The sequence below is a fragment of the Copidosoma floridanum genome, unplaced genomic scaffold (assembly GCF_036245765.1).
Source record: "Copidosoma floridanum isolate Cflo_tuat_1 unplaced genomic scaffold, Cflo_Japanese_pri ptg000017l, whole genome shotgun sequence".
In the NCBI taxonomy this organism is placed as follows: Eukaryota; Metazoa; Arthropoda; class Insecta; order Hymenoptera; family Encyrtidae; genus Copidosoma; species Copidosoma floridanum.
Genome location: NW_028321894.1, coordinates 2863036 through 2880294, shown reverse-complemented (window position 1 = coordinate 2880294; position 17259 = coordinate 2863036). Strand labels below are relative to the sequence as shown.

The window sequence follows — 17259 nt, the reverse complement described above, 5'->3', positions numbered from 1 at the left end:
ATTCCAAGTTAAACAATCTTCTAAAATCACAAGCGTGAGTTGCTGCTGTACTTGTCAAGTGCTTGGCACTGCGGATGGCAATGTAAGTAGGCCCTGAGTGCGTTACAGTTTTTGGATTACCAGTTTTGCCATCTGTAATATTTATGCCTGCATACACACTTGGAATAAGCTTATGACTTGGGGCTACAAACCAATCGTGGTCTGGTAGATTTACTTTATATTCAAAGTGCATTAAGTTCAATGCCTGTTTATTCGCAGCATTGATACTAATTGGCACTCTGCTTTTATCATCTTGCGATATTACAGCTACCTGACAAATACCTGGTACTGAAATTAAATGCTCTAACGATCTAGGTAGTAAATATTTTTATCAATTTTTTAATTTTAAATATTAAAATATTATTTTCATACATATCGGAGCATATTGTTTGACATTTGTGTGGGAGTTTCGAGGTAGCAATCGAAGATATGTAGCGCTGCTTGAAATTGAAGAACCACGTGTTTGAAGCTCATCATGTAAGTCGTTCAATGTTTTTTAGCTCCGAATTAATTCCGAGCGTCACCAACTGTCAGCAGCTCCTCTAAACATAGCGATGTCACATATTGTTTTCAACAATTCAGGTTAATCATGTCGTAATTGAGGTCGACCAGGCTGTTTGCAAAACTAAAATTTAATATTTTCTTCACTTTCATTAATTTTAGTACACTAACATTAAAGGATTTAAAATAATTATTTGATAGTATGCAATTTAAAGAATTAAAAACTTAAGTGCAAATTTTTTGCTAAATGTGGTCGATCAATCGCTATTTTTTTCAGACCTTCCTGACGTTCATCTTGGTATTTTTTCTGGCGTTTTGCTGTATTAATTGTTGCTGTCAGCAATTTTCTAAAACTTTACAAAGTTTTTTTTGTTTTCTCCATATCCTTTTGTACACTTCCTGGTTCAAGACCGGAGTCACGATCCTCAACAGCTAAAATCAACTGCTTTTCTAATAAATTAATTTTGGTCTTAATACTATCTTGTGTGGGAGTAGAGTATTGGCGATTTACACTAGGGCTACGAATTTCCTCATCTTCTTCGCCACTGCTCGAGATGATAGGCGTGCTCCTTCCATGCTTAATTCCTGATTCAAAATCATTATTTTTATGATTATAAAATTAACTCGTTAACACGTAGAAAATGTTGATATTAAAGTTTCAATTAAAATAACATATTGTTATAGTAAGATTAAAAGTAAAAAAAAAAAACGTTTTTTTTTTGTTTGGATTGTATTACATTGTGTCAATTCAAACTTAAAAATTAAAAGTTCAAATGCGTGCTAATATTTGCTGATAAATATTTTATTACCTTAAGGAAGATTTTCGACTTGAGCATGAAGTGGTTCTTGCAAAATTACTTCCAAATTCGATACCGACTCAGAGTTTAAGTTACCGCAAACAAAAGGACTAGCATCGGGAACTTGTATGCCAAATCCTAGAAATTTTAGTTTATCTTGCGTTTTTTTGTATAAATTACGACGAACGATCTTTTTTGTCAGTGATTTCAAACTTTTTTTTTTTATTATGTCACAAGCTTTAGTGTGTCACAGCCATTTTTTCTGAAAAGTCAAAACCATAACCTTAAAAAATTGGGAGACACAGAAAAAACAGATAAAAAAAAAAAAATTTTCTGCAAAAATTAGTTTTTAAGTGTTTTAAAAGTCTCTGATTATGAATTCATTGTTTGTTAATACAATTTTCAAATGGCAGACGCAAAATAGCTGCCAAAAACTCAAAATTCTGATATATTGGGCGTTTTTTTTAATAAACTACTACAAACGTTTTTTTTTGTTACTGATTACGAACGTATTCCTTTTATTATAATTTTTGAAAATGGTCCATACAAAACGGCAATTGAAAAGTGAATTTTTTATTTAATAATCACCGTATAAACAATCTTTATTTTGAGTTTTGTTGTACAAATTATGTTGTTTTCTAAAAATTTAAATGTCATATGCAATACAAAATAGTACACACGTAAACTCCCCTTGGTTTAAATTAAAAGGAATCTCTTGTATTTCAGTACTTAAAATAGCAGATACAAATACTTACACACCTACATGTGTCTAAAAATAAATTTACATAGGGGACGATCTTTGTCAAACAGAACAAATATCTGCCCAAAATTTTATTGGTCGTAAGCAATGTTTTATGGGCGCAAACTGTAGCTTAGTTAATTGGCCTTCTGTTGCCGTCTGACTATTTTCCACAATTCAAAATGACGGACCAATATGATGGCTGCAATTAGTCTGAATCACTCTGAGTTAAAAGTCTTACCTCATTTAAAATAGTTTTAGACCTGTAAGAATTTAAATTAAAGCTTTATAATATGTATTTTCCATCGCTAATTACAAATCTATGCTTGTTTTGATTCAACACGTAACTAATCGTTTTTAACCTTAAAAAGCTTCGAAAAAATGAAGTGAAAAATTTAAAAAACTTATTCATGTTAACAATGACTTTAAAAATTCATTCATCTTTATTGTCTAATTTTTTCAGATTATTGTATTGATTTTTTTTTTAGCAAAAATAACAGTATATCACTAAACTGCTTGATTCTCGAAATGTCTGAAATAGAATTTTTGTGATGCCTAAAAAATTAAGGACTAACGCATGTAAACAAAAGTAAGATAAATCTTCCGTTTATTTGGAATATTTTTTAAAACAATGAGGTTCATTATAAAAAAGCGCATGAAAAATATCTACAACAATATAGTATGTTTGGTAAAAAAATTATGTACAGCACTAAAACCTAGGTCGTATAAGATATTTTAAGTCAAGTGAAACAGAAAAAAATTACATTACTGTTAACTGTCTTCATAAGAAGTTTATATATAAAATAATTTATTTTGAAAGTGTGAAAACTTTAATCACATTCAGTTTATCTTTTTTTTCAAGCTCGGAATAATTTATCTTAAAATTTTGTACACAACATCATACGGCATCTTTGATTGACATGCAGTATTTTTAGGATTAAAGAAATTGCGTACTAATTTACATAGAGCAGAGCAAAATAGAGCAAAATTTACAATTTATGGGGGCCATATTGTCTCCGCCATTTTCAAATTGAATATACAAACAAACAATTCCTAATTAGAGATCTGAAAAGCCCATAAAAACTCATTTTCGCAATTACATTTTTCGTTTAATCTATTTCTTTTGTGTTTCCCAATTTTCTGAGGTTATGGTTTTGACTTTACAGAAAAAATCGCAGTGACACATTAAAGCTTGTGACATAGTAAAAGAAATAAGGTCGTAATCAGCGACGAAAAAGATCGTTTGAAGTAATTTATACCAAAAAACTCAAGATAAATCAGAATTTATAGTTTTTGGTGGCCATTTGTATCCGTTATTTCAAAATTGTGTAAACAAACAGTAAATTTATAATCAGAGACCTTAATAACCCCTGAAAACTAATTTTCACAGAAATTTTCTTTTTCAATCTGGTTTTTTCTGTATTTCCTGAGTTTTTGAAGTTAGGGTTTGGATTCTTGAAGAAAAATGGCAGTGATATACTCACGCTTGACATCTAACGAGTATATAAAAAAAAATCGAAGAATTACGTCGGAAATTGTGGTGTCAGCAGACTTTTGAACAAAACAGTGCTTTTTTTTCCCACTGTGCGCCGTACGAAGAAATGCACCTTACGTGAGGTTTCGATTAAAATTTCGTTGTCTTACGTATTAACGGGCTAGCATTTAACTTCATGTGTCTTCTCTCAGTAGCGACTTCCATGATAACTTGACACTTCTGAGAGCCACAAAGTACACAGTCAGCCCTGTTACGGAACAACTTTCTTCAAGGATGAGCCTTAAAACTATTTTCTTTAAAAAAAATAAAATAATTATGCAAGTTGTCACTTAACTGGCTTCTTTTTTCCAAACTATTGCTGTCCTCGTTGAAAATTTATACAAAAGGAGTCAGAGTTATGGAAAAAATGGATCGTTGTTAATCAAGTACTTCAAAAACTTCATAAAATTCTTCATTTGTACCCTTTTTTTTTTAAATTATTCTAATGTTATAAGTTGATATGTATGTAAAATAATCTTTCATTCATATATAAGTATTGTAAATTTCAGCATGTTATAGTAATCAAAGTATATTTTTTTTCTAACATTAAAGTGTTACGATAGGGAAAAAAAGCAAATTATAATATTCGAAAGAAAGTAATCAAAAATCTACAAAATTAAGATATTTACTTGGGACTGTGCAAAAAGGAGAGCTATTAGACATTATTACAATAATCTATGGGTTAACGTCCCCTCACTCCTCTTCACTTTCTGGCCCTTTATTCTGTTAACGGTTGATTCGTTAAGGGCATCGTGGTTGGTTGTAAAGCCTGTTTTAAGGTATACCTTAAAGTGTAAGTCATATTTCCTAGACAACATAATAAGTACAGGTAGGCTTTTTTTTAAATGGCTTATCTTAATCCTGGCACAATTTACTTCCACAAGTCCTCAAATCAGGACTGTTTCGTTTTTTTTATTATCTTTAGGTGTTGCTTTTAGTACGTAAATAACGAGCCCTATTGAGTTTGCTTCATTACTTACACATCTGCTGGTCGAATATGCGAGTTCAGTGGCTCTTATAGTGTTACTGCTAATTTTTAGGCTGTTTTCTAAAACTTCTGCCTCCTGTGGTGAATTAAATACCACCATTTAAGTCGAATAAGCCGTAGCACAGGGTTCCTGTTATAAGCCAGACTACTTCAAAGCTTCTATGAGTTTCCTTAATCATTAGTTGCCTGTAACTTTTTCGCAATAGTATGCCAAGTCAGCATCCATCATCCATTATTTTGACTTTTATCATGTCTCGTCTATTCATAACACAGGCAAACAAAGAAAATTTATCCAAATTTGAGACGAGACTAGTATACTGTTAGGTTTTTGGCTGCACTGAATCTCAATCCAAGGTCAGATAAAGTCCATCACCCTCAGGTTTTCCCCTAGCTAGGGATAAATCTTAGGTTATAACGTTATCTACATCGAGTATCGAACGTAAATAATGGTTACAGTTCCATGTGTATAATTAAATGAATCTATAAATACGTCAATTTTCTTGATAATTACTTTGTTCTCTAGTTCTTAAATAATCTTATACTAAAGATAATCAATGTTGACTTTATTTTTTTTTTTTTTCCTCATTGTCAACGTTAATCACAAAACCTGGAAAAAAAATTGTATTAAATAACCATTCGCTTAGGAGTCTCTTTTCAACTTTTACGGTGTATAGCGTAAAAGTGTCAAACTCCGTGTCTTTATTATAGGTTGAGTCTTTGATAATAGAGGAATTTTCGATTTTACCTTAATTTTAAGTTTAGCTCTAGTTAATTTATGTTCTTTTAGTTTTTGTTTTAGTTCTTCTTATAGTAACTCAGGGGTCTGTCTTGTTTTGGAAGACATACATGTCTCGAAGAGGTAAGTATTACGCAGTCAAGATAGAGATCACTTCTACCTCATAGGAATATTGTATCAAAGGGATAATCTAGTGTTCACTTGTTGAGGTTAGTTTGTTTGTTTAACCTGTTCACTCATCATTCATTCATAGGTACCTTTTACTCTTTCACCCTATACTCTCTCTTGTCCATTCATTTTATTAGGACAGATAATACCTAACTGTTTTTTATTAGGTGTCAAGAATAAAGATAAATTATAAGGTGATGAGTACATTCTTAGCCTTTCCGTTTTTATTTGATACATAATTTAAATACTTTTGCTTCGGGTCATAATATTGTTACGTCCAAACTTCTATAAGTAAAGGGCTAAGCTCGTAGATTCGTTCTACAAACAAACGAATTTAATTTTTGGGCCCGAAAGCCTGATTTACTTTTACATACAGTATACTTTTCTTTGAAATCGTTGACTCGGCGTTGTGGTGTAAGGTTTCACTGAACTATATGTATGGAGTGGTATATGCTGAACTGGCGTTGACTTAATGTTAGAGCTTATGTTTTATGTCATACGGTGGTAGCGTATCTTATTTATCTTTTTATCTCATATCCTTAAAAAGGCCTTTGTCATACAGCGTCTATTTTATTTTTCCACGATATTTAATTAATTTATTAAGGTAAGAATTATGTCTAAATAAATGAGAATCATTATATCTTTGAATAATTCATATCATTTAGTAATTAAAATGTCTTTGAATGAAGAAAATCTACCAAATCAACAACCAAGTTATAATATATCTGATGATTTAATACATTCAATAAATCCAGAAATAGTTAATTTTACGGATGATATAAATAATAAAGTTTCAGATGCACATCTACAATGTTATACAATTTAGAGTTTCCTTAACCTAACTTACTTCAATGATCGTGGGTTAACTGCTGCTTGCGCCCGCAGTCACAAGATTTCATAATGTTGACCGCAACGATGTTCCTAATCCTACACGAAAGCACTCATGGCTATGAGAATAATAAGACTTCTGCTTTTAACGTTGAAATCCAAGTCGACGGTCCTTTCTTTCTTGTTCTTCCTCGATTCACGATTTAAGTGAGTTTACAGTGGCCTGGATTGCTCGAGCTTTTCTTATACAGCTTAGTCACCGAACTAAGCCTTACATTTGCTTGAAATGCACGCTTCGACCACGTAGCTTAATCATCGAAATAAGTTTTACATTTTATAAGACGCAACAGAACAAACACCCTTTAACCTTTGAGGTAAATGTACCAATGCTTGGCTACCAAAAAGTTGGTCCCAAAGACTGGCCACAATCACAATTTTACGATTCGCAAGAATTTTTGCAGCTGTAAGAAATATTTTTTTTAATATTCACGCTTAAAAATTATACAAATTTCATTGGTAATAGTTATCTTGATAATACTTGAACCAAGAAATCAGAAAAAAGTGTTTCTAAAAAGTGATTTTAGTTGGCTAGCCAGGCTTTGGGACATCTGTCAACCTAACCTTACTTTTAGTGTGTGCTAATAACTGGGCAATGTTAATTGTGTGAAATTTATATGACTGGCCAGTTATTGGGACTTGAAGTTTCGGCCACAGGGACAAGTTCTTTCTACAGTGGCTAAGAATTGGGACATTTTGTTATGTCCAATTATAAATAAAAGCTTTTTTTCTGCGTATAAAAAAAAAATAATATTTTTTTTGGTACAGCTTAAAATAGTGTTATTACTATAAAATAATACCTATTAGAACATGAAATTTTACTTTTTTTCTTATATTTATGGAGTACTTTGAAAATTGGTCTACTAAGATGGCCAACGTTTGGTATATCTACCTTGTAGTTACTTTGAAGCACTTAATAAAAGAGAGTAGGTGAATACTGTTATGTTCAAAGAGTTTTTATACTCTTGCGTTTGAAGACAACGCATCAAGTTTAGGATCCTAACGACTAATCAGAGCTTAACCTTATTACCCTTGACTGACACAAGCACAGTCGTGGTGCAATGATTTCACAGTAACTGATGGTTAAAACTGCTGATCTGTCGGATCTTACATTAAGTACAAGTTGCGGTTGAAACTGTGTATGATATGTCTTGTTTATATTCACCGTAAAAAATGTTAAAATTGTTGATTATTCACATTATTTGGTGTACTGATGCACATTGATTTCGTAAGATGACTATTTCATGAGATTGTTTGAGGTTGCATGCATAGTTCGAGTTCTGCGTCGGTAGCTTGTTTCACAAGATGTAAGTTATACCTCACGCGATTGCAAAGTCAGGTGTACCGTTCAGTGGTTTAAAATCGCTAAGCTTTTTATTCTTATAATTAAAAAATGAAACTCTATGTTTTGAAGTAATATATATTAAGTATTTGACATGGGATGTCACACGCTCCCTTTTGCTGTTTGGCACTCTCGGTAATTATAAGAGCAAAAGAAGTCGTACCCATGTCAAGTACTTAAAATTCGAACACAATTATAATATACATACATATTTCTAGTTGCATATAATATTAAATTAAAAGAAAGGGACATTCAAAATATGTTTTGCATATATATTTATACAATTTATAAGATAAATCATTATTTCTTGAAATTTTGTCGTTGCAAGTCTTCCGAATTGAGCTCATTGTAGGTGATGTTATGCTATCGCTATGATTGTAGAATGGATTGTCATTAAGAAATGGCAGCTTAATGGTCGCAACTTTGCTTAGTTTGGTAGGAATTGTACCTGATTTATGAATAAGGTGATTTCATGTTGATGGTCAGTTTTTTTTTTCTTCTTTTTTTTCTTCTCTTTCTTTAAGTCATCATATGGTATAGTGGTTCACTGTTACTGAAACATAAAATAAGGTTGGTATATATCCTTTATCTAGAACAAGTTAAGACGAATTGTTTGCTGGGCGTGTTGATAGGAGTTATTGGAAAGTTGTCAGTGTTTTTACTTCTTGATTGCAGCTTTAATTGGTTGTGTTATGCAGTAGGCGTGGATGCTTTGCATTTTAAAAAGTATGTTAATAACGTTGGTGTTTTTTGCGACATTTCTGCGAGATCCGTAATGCTTCATTAACCTTGCTCCATTGCTTGATTAAAATCAAGTGAGAGGAGGAACTGCAGTGTTTCTGTCACACCTTTATTATATCGTTATTAACTTTGTGTAAAATTGTGATATTACACTATTAAGTCTATTTTTATTGATGTTTTACATGTTCAAAAAGCTTTTTGCGAACTATAAGACACGAATTCCACTGCAAGTTTTTGTTTTAACTTTACAATGCATTAGTGTTAAACAAAACTTTGTTGAAGGTCAGTGGTTGGAAATACATGTTCAAAGCGTTAAATTTTCCGTTGGTCGTTTCGCACGTAAATATCATTTGTTTTATGTTTACGAGTTGTATGTTATATAATATAAGTGTACAATTTGAACCAGAAGTATACGTGAACTTGTAAAAACAATAATTTGTGAAAAAAGTTATTAATTTCAGATGTTGCTTACATTTATAGATTTTGGAAAAAATTTTAGTTGTAAAAAAACAAATAGCTGAAATTTAGTTATGTATATTTTAACTATTAAAATTATTCCTGTACAAAAATGTTAAGGCTTAATCTTATTAATAATCTAATTTCTAATTAGTAAAATATAATGAACTTCTAAACGAATATAAGTTTGTACTGGAATCAACAATAAAGCAACAAATATCACTTAATTGTATGGGCAAAACTTGTCTGTTCATTAAAAAAAATTGTATGAAAATAGCTTTTTATGTACAAGTAGTGAGTTACAAGTGTGTAATGAAAGAAATTAGTATTTTTGTCTTATGTGTACTTTAATAAAAGTAAGTCTCGTTGGGAACGTCTTGTTCGTATCAGCACTTTACTTTATCAAAAATTTTTGATAGTTACTTTTAACTTGCTTGCTTTACGTGTAAAGTTGTCATTATATTTATTTATATTGGTAATTTCAAAAATTCTGTTGTAACGTTTGTCTCTTTTTTCTCTTAGAGGTTCTTTTGTTGCGTAAACTTTTATACCAACTTCTAAATTGTAAGGTCTTGCATGCTTATCATAATTTTATTTTTTTTTATGATTACATTTAATGAGTTTGTCGTAGGCTTTTTATGCATATCTCTTAAAGAACCGATTAAATCAAAAAGATAATTATTATAAGACTGCATCTGATTTTTAATTGGATATGGATTTGGTGGACGTGCTTTTCTGCCGTATATTCATTCATATGGTGTAAATCTGGTAGCTGTATGCAGTGGTAAATGGAATTTATGTATTGCAGAAGGTGAAATTTTATTCTAGTCCTTTTAAATTGTAGCTTTCGTTCTTAGAAAGCTTGCAAGCATGGCATAACTATGTACTAGTAAAGCGTTGAATTAAGAATAGAAAGGTGTGAGGATCTTAAGGTTAAGATCGAAAATTTGGGCTAAATTTTTTAACACATTATTTCGAAAACTCTTTCCATTATCACTGAGTACTATTTTAGGCACTCTATCAACGCTATGAAGTATCTTCCCAGAGCATCTGCAATTGTGATAGCTCAGATGTTGGGTATAGTAACTGCTACACAGTATTTTAAAAATAAATTAATGTATAGTCAATATATGTATATTGCCAGATGTTGTTGCCAATGGTTCTACAGTATCGATGGTTATTTTTGAGAAAACTTCAGCTGAAGTATCAGTTATTGTCATAGATTCTTTTGTTTTCATCTGTGATAGTTTTTCTTCTTGGCAAATTTTGCATTTTCGTACAAAATTTTCAATATGTTCTGTCAAACCTGCCCAGTAATACAATTCTCGTAGTCTTTTATAAGTATTATTAATACTTGTGTCCACCAAATACTATTATGGTATTTTGTTAATTTTTATTGACTAATTTTGTTTGACAAATAAGAACATTTACCAAAACAAACAGTTATATTTTTTTTAACATGACTGAGTTCTTCATGAATTAATTCGAATAATATTCCTCCAGGTCAACTGTCAGTAATTTTAACCATTCTGGATATTCTTAATGTTTCTATATTTTTAGTTTCTATTGCTTTGGCTAAACCTGCTAAGCATCAGTGAAGATCTTGAGGCAATGTTTAATCTTTTTCTCTTTTTTTAATAACCACACAGACTACTTATTTATTCTTATAATTAATTAATATCACGTCATTTACTTGTGGTTGCGTATTATTTAATTTGAATTTTTAAATATAGTTTTAATCTAAAAATAAATTATTGTTACTAGAATAAGGCATCAAGTAGGCCGGAATAACCGCTGCAATGTGGTCCTTTTGTATATGTTGAAGATTCTTGTGTGCTTGATACTTTAAGGTACTCCATTTCTGTTCTTATTAAAGGTATAGTGCTTTTTTTCCGAGTGAATTGGTCATCGCGTTTGGCATTCCATTGCTAATCTAACATTTTGAATGCGGCTGTAGGACGAATAGACGGTTTCAAGTTATTCTGCTTTAGGGCATAATGCTGTTTTATTAATGTGTTTTGCTGCTTAGCATTTGAAAAAGAAGGTGTATTGAGTGTACTGTCATGCGTCTTTTCTTTTTACGTGGCTTCATCACTATCTTCTTGTTCAATGGTAGAAACATAAGGCTCTTCCTATACAGTATCGACATTGTCTGGTATAACCGTAGATGCAGCTTTTTAGCGTTTCATAGGTAATTTTGAGTATATCATAAAGTTTCATCTCTTTATACAGTCATCGGAATAGTCTAGTAAATTTTTAGATAAAGTTATAAAATTCTAAAAATTTGTTTCGGTTGACTCTGGCTCGTTATTTCCTGTTGGTTCTGGCAGTATATAATAATCCCAGTATAAAAATGGGTCAGCAAAATTTGTATTTTGCAAACTGTCAGTTAAAGGATATTGTTTATCATTATTTTCATCCAAACTGATTTCCAAAGCATTTTTAAGCGCTCATCTGCGAGCGGTGGATTGCAGTTTTAGATTTTGCTTTATTTTAGTAACCATTCTATTTTCTGATGTACTAAAGTCAGTGTTCAACTTTAATCCCACTGATTTTTGAGGTGCAGTTTCGATTTTTTTCTTTTTAGAATTCCTAGAAGTTAACGGTTATGCTAAAGGGTAAAATATTTCTTTGTAGTCACTGGCTCCAGTAATAGCTTATTGTTGTGACTCATTATATGTTATAATTCGAATGGATAACGAATCTGGTTTAGTTTCGAAATAAATCGGAAGTAAAGATTCACCTCTTTGGGGTATTGGAGCTTGCTGGTTCTTTTCATCTTTCAATGTATCTAAAATTTCTGTATTATCAGAGTCAAAAGTGGCCGTGGGTCTCTCAGGAGAAGGTAAACTTCGTTTTTCTCGAGCTTGGCGCTTAAGTAACCTTTGAGCTATTAAAAGTCAAGTAAATTCCTTTTGCTCTCCTTCCATTCCTGGCGCTTTAATGAGAGAAAAATTTTTAGAGCCTTATTTTTCCTCCTCTCGTTGCTTACTTCGCTGTAGTAGTGAGTTTGAGCTTACTTGAACTTAAATGGTATAAACCACCAGCTCTATTGGCACATGCAATCAATGTTTTTGTTTGTCGAGGGATTTTTTAAATAGGTTTTATGGGTAACATATGGAATTGTAATCTTCTATAATTACTAGACTCACTATCAGAGCTTAAACCGTTAGAGCGACTTCGGTTTCTGTTACTGCTATATATTTGAATATTTTCGACCCTTTTACGCCTGCCTTAAAAATCTATATCATCTTTTAAGGTATTTATTTCATAAGAATCTGCAGGGTTACGCGATAAAGCGTCAGGATTTGAATTTACACGTCCAGGTTTTTACTTCTAGGTGTAGTTGTATCCGCGGAGTTTTGCTCTCTATGGATTAAGGTGACTCATGAGGTCTTTAATTAATTTGATCCATGTCAAACGTTCATGGTCTTAGTAAATTGTAAATTTTCGTCCGTATAAATAGTGTCGAAAATTTTGTGCGGCAGCTATTACGGCTAAGCACTCTTTTTCAGTAGTAGAATAATTTGTTTCACATTTATTAGAAGATGCAAGTACCAAGGCTTCACACAATGCTGATTTTAATCTTTCAAAGCTTGCTTTTTTTCTAAGTCTTAGTTTAATTGAATTTCTGACTTTTTCGTAATAATAGGATTAAAGGCTCTGCAATTGTTGTATAATCTCTTAAAAATCGTCTATAATATCCTGTGTATTCTAAAAACTCTCGAATTTTGTACAATTTGTAGATGTTGGGAAATTTTTAGTTGCCTTAAGTTTCTTGGAATTGGGGTTTACTCCATAACCAACTCTTTTATTTTCTAAATATGTTGCTTCAAGAGTTAAAAATTCGTATATATCTAGCTGTAATTTTTAACCAGCATCTGATAGTCTATTAAATAATTTTCTTACTTTATTTCATGTTCTTCTAAAGTCTTGGCACATTTTATAATATCATCTAAAAATATAAATATTTATGTGCCTCACTATCCTTATGATATAGAATCCATAAGTCTTTAAAATGTAGCTAGTACGTGGCATAATCCAAATGGCATACCTATATACTCGTCATGTCCATACGGAGAACTAAAAGCCATTATATGGTGATTTTCTGGAGATACTTCAATTTGATGAAATCCATTAGCTAGGTAAAATACAGAAAAAAATTTTGACCCTGCCCATTTGCTCTAATATTTCTGTAATATTAGGCAGTAAGTAAGCATAAGGGATAATTTTAGCGATTGATTTTCTGTAATATATTTATAGACGATGTGTCTTTCCTCCATTGGGTCCTGGCTTATTTTGGATAATCCACCGCGGACTATTGTACGGGATAGAAGAATAGCTCATGGCTACTTCTTGTAATAATTCATTAATCTGATCTCTTACTTCCTTGTGTAGAGCAGAAGGGTGTATATATTGCTTAGTAAAAACAGGTTTATCGTCAGTTGTTCATGTATAATGTTGTACATACGACGTACGTGAAGCACCATTAGCTTTGAGATGTAAATACTCTTCTACTATTTGGTAAAGTAGTTTATAGTTTGTCTTATCGTGATAATGCTGGCAAAGTTTTTAGGTAATGTGTTTAATTCTTATCTCTATTGTTATTTTAAAAACATTATCACTAAGATCTGAGTCAAGAAAATTTTCTGCATCATCTAGATCAAAAGGTACGAGATTTTCACAAGAGATCTCGACTTCTTCTGGCTCTTCTTGAGTATTTACAACCATTGTGGAACAGCAGCCTTTATTGTATTTTACTGCTGCTTCACCTATGAATCTGCCAGAAGTTGTTTTTATTAAGTGCAAGTATGCTTGCCTGTGACGGATAGTTTGTGTTACAGGAATTTTTATGGGAATTTTCATTCTGGCTGGTATTTTGTGTGCACAATTTCAACCGAAGGTTACTCCTGTAAGTTTAAAATATTAAAAAGTTGGAAGGGATTCCAAGTTTTCTCCATTTCTGCTAATATCATCTACAGTTTCGTAAGAACTATTTTTATTCCTTATGTGTTTTGTCGTTGTACCAAGCAATTCAAGTTCACGTTCTCCGTTGCTTATTGTTACAATTCTTACTGTAAATGGAATAGGACTTATAGGTCTTCTTTTTAGTTTCAAGGCTCTTTTGTCAAAACGAAACCTGACCTGTTTTTAGGCTGAAAATGAATTTTCTAATATTTCTTCCTCACTGAGAGGTATTTATCGTGCTAAGATGTTAAAAACGTAGTTTTTATCAAATATGTCTAACGTTACTGTTCCTAATGTTATAATATTATAAGGAGCTAATACAATAAGAGCAATTTTTGTATCAGTATCTATGATAACATTTAATAGTATTGAATAAATTCTAATAGCATCGACGTCTGCTCCTGTATCTATGATAAAAGTGTCTTTACTTTCGTTTAATTCTAAAATTTAAAGTCTTACTGTCAGTGCATTTCCGATGTTTCTTGCGATGGACACTCGGGCGATTGCACAAATCGGTATGTCAGTAGACGCTACACTGAAAACATGTTTCGGCAGTGTTGTACTGCCGATACGGCAGTGTTAGCCCCAGCAATCACCACATGGCGCCATCCTGTGGCCATCACAGGAGACTCCTGCAGTTGTGGTAGTACGTACACAGCTTATCCGTTAATTCGATATCACCACCAAAATCACTGTACTCACTTCCGTGCTACATGCAGTGTATACATATACATTCTTCACGTCTTATTCAAGGCTTTATGCGTATGCGTATGTATCGTGTATAAACACTTTAGTAGACCGAAGTATTCATTTGTATTATAAAATATGTTTTGTATTACAATACAAATATGCTCTTGTATATATATGAGTACTTTAGTCTATTAAAGTGTTAATACACGATGTATACGCATACGCATAAAGCCTTGAATAAAACATGAAGAGTGTATATGTATACACTGTATGTAGCGTGGGAGTGAGTACAGTGGTTTTGGTGGTGGTATCGAATTAACGGATTAGCTGTGTACGTACTGCCACAACTGCAGGGCTCTCCTGCGATAGCCACAGGATGGCGCCATATAGTGATCGCTGTGGTCAACACTGCCGTTTCAGCAGTGTTGTACTGCTAATACGGCTGTACAAGTTTTTCAGTGTAATTGAGATCTTTGCTCACCACTGCCACTGGGTTACGATCACCGATTGCGTTTAAAGAAGGGCCTAATTTAGGATAACTAGGTCTAAAGCTTTGTTTATTATTAAAAGAGTTCAACCTGAGCAAAAGCTAGTATCGTTTTGTAATTCACGTGGTATCTGAACGTTTGTGCAAGTGCAGGAGTAATTTTCCATCAAAGAAGAAGACGAATTACCAAATATACACTGTAGTAAGCTTGTGTGCAACGGGTAATTCAAGAAGTAGTTGGTTTTGGTGTTGTGCTGGTTGTGTCGGGCAAAAATTCTGATGCGCACATACAGTGGAACATCAAAACATAATTTCTCTAAGCATGAAATTTCAAGCAAATGCATAACCAAATCACACAGCACTAGACTACAGGGACTGCCCATTGGAGAGCCAACAACTTGTTTATAAAATTTGTTGTTGAAAAAGAAAAAAGTTGAATTCAAAACTAAAGATACACCTGTGCAAAATTCATCGAGAGAACCATTGATTTTACCAGTCAAGAATTTTCAAAAATGTTATGTTGTATTTACGATAAGGGCTTAACTAGTATTAGTAAATAAACAAACTACATCTAGACTGAAAAGAATGTAACCAGATAAAATAATATCTTTTAAATTAGTTTTTAACTCATAATTTTTGTTACGTGCAACTTTGCCCGTAAAATATTCTTCATCAGAAAATCAGAAAAAAGTTTTGAAAAACTAAAAGTAGGTGAATTCAGTGTCGAAACAGTGATACGGATAGGAGAGTCTTTTTTGTTTATTTTTTCAGTTCGTAGCATTAAGGACGTTCGGTAGAGATAGAACCCAATAATGAATCTTTTTTAAATTTTAACCAGACGTACTTATTGGTGTTACAATGAAGCTGTTAAAATTTTAAGAAGTTCGTCTGTTTCGTTTCTGAGACATTGAATTTAAATGTTCAGTCATTTTAACACGGTCACCTACGGGGAAACTTACAAAATCTCAGTTTTAAAAAAATTGGCGCTACGAATGTCTCCAACCTTTTTATGTGTCACAGATAATGTTTTTAACTAGATGTACACAAAGTTTCACGACAATCGTTTGATTAGTATGAATAAAAAAATTAAATAACAGCTTGACAAACACAACGGCAACGGCGCAAGAAGTGAAAAACTCAAAATGTTCTAGGACGTAAATCAGTAAATATTTAAATATCATGGTAAATATTTATGTATTCATGCATAAAACATAAGATTATACATGTGTGTTAGTGTATGTTCATAGGTTTCACCCGTACCCATAACAAAACAATGTATTCAAATTACACATATTTATTTTTCTTAGTAAAATGTTCAATTTGCAATTTTTATGCAATACAATTTTACTACACAAGATAACAAAATCACATGCTTGTAGAAATCACAGAGACTAGAGTCTGTCCTAGTTATTTAACATATTACTTTCAATGATTCAAAGATTTTTCTCTTTTTGTAGCTGGTTTAACAACTTTCATCGGATACACTTTTCAACCTTATATTTTTTCCTTAACTTTCATTTGAATCAAACTATTTCTGTTGCCTTCTTATTTTTTAATATTTAGAGGTTATACTGCTTGGCTTTGGGCATTGTTGCGAATGAGAGCTGCGAATATAATTGTATGTACATATATCTGTCACAAGTGTTCTTAATTATTTACTCATTTTTATTACATTGTTATAACGAATAAAAATCGAACTCTTACATCTTTAGCACAAATACATTACAAATATACACATACGCTGCCGTAACAAACACAGCAGACAGTGCAGACACTGCAGAGTGCACAATATATTAATGTGTGTACATGAACACTCACACATTAGAGTCCCGTGTGGTGATGCCAAGTTTTCACTCATCTCTACTTCCCTCTTGCCCCGCAAGTCGTTTCGCCCCGCTATCTCTACCGAACGTCCTTCAAATAAATTTTTTTAATGAATATCTGTATCAAGCTAATGAAATTTATTGAAAATACCGTATTCATCTCACTTGCTTACAAAATTTTTTGTATCTTTAATTATTTACTATAAAGGATTATTTTCTAGGTGTAAACAGTATTTATCACCACTTAATAATTCCTCTGCTTTATTAATGTAAGTCCCTTTCTCAATAACAATAGTTATATTACCTTTGACTGCTTGAGTTATTAAAATGTGTTTATATTTTCTAAAAAAAAACTCGTATTCGCT

The 17259-nt window shown here is 32.1% G+C and overlaps 1 protein-coding gene across 1 annotated transcript in view; it reads left to right on the top strand.

Annotated features, from left to right (window-relative positions):
- The window catches only part of LOC106644845 (uncharacterized), a 2208360-nt gene that overhangs the window by 2005709 nt on the left and 185392 nt on the right, over nt 1–17259 (top strand). The gene's annotated exons all lie outside the window — the stretch shown is intronic.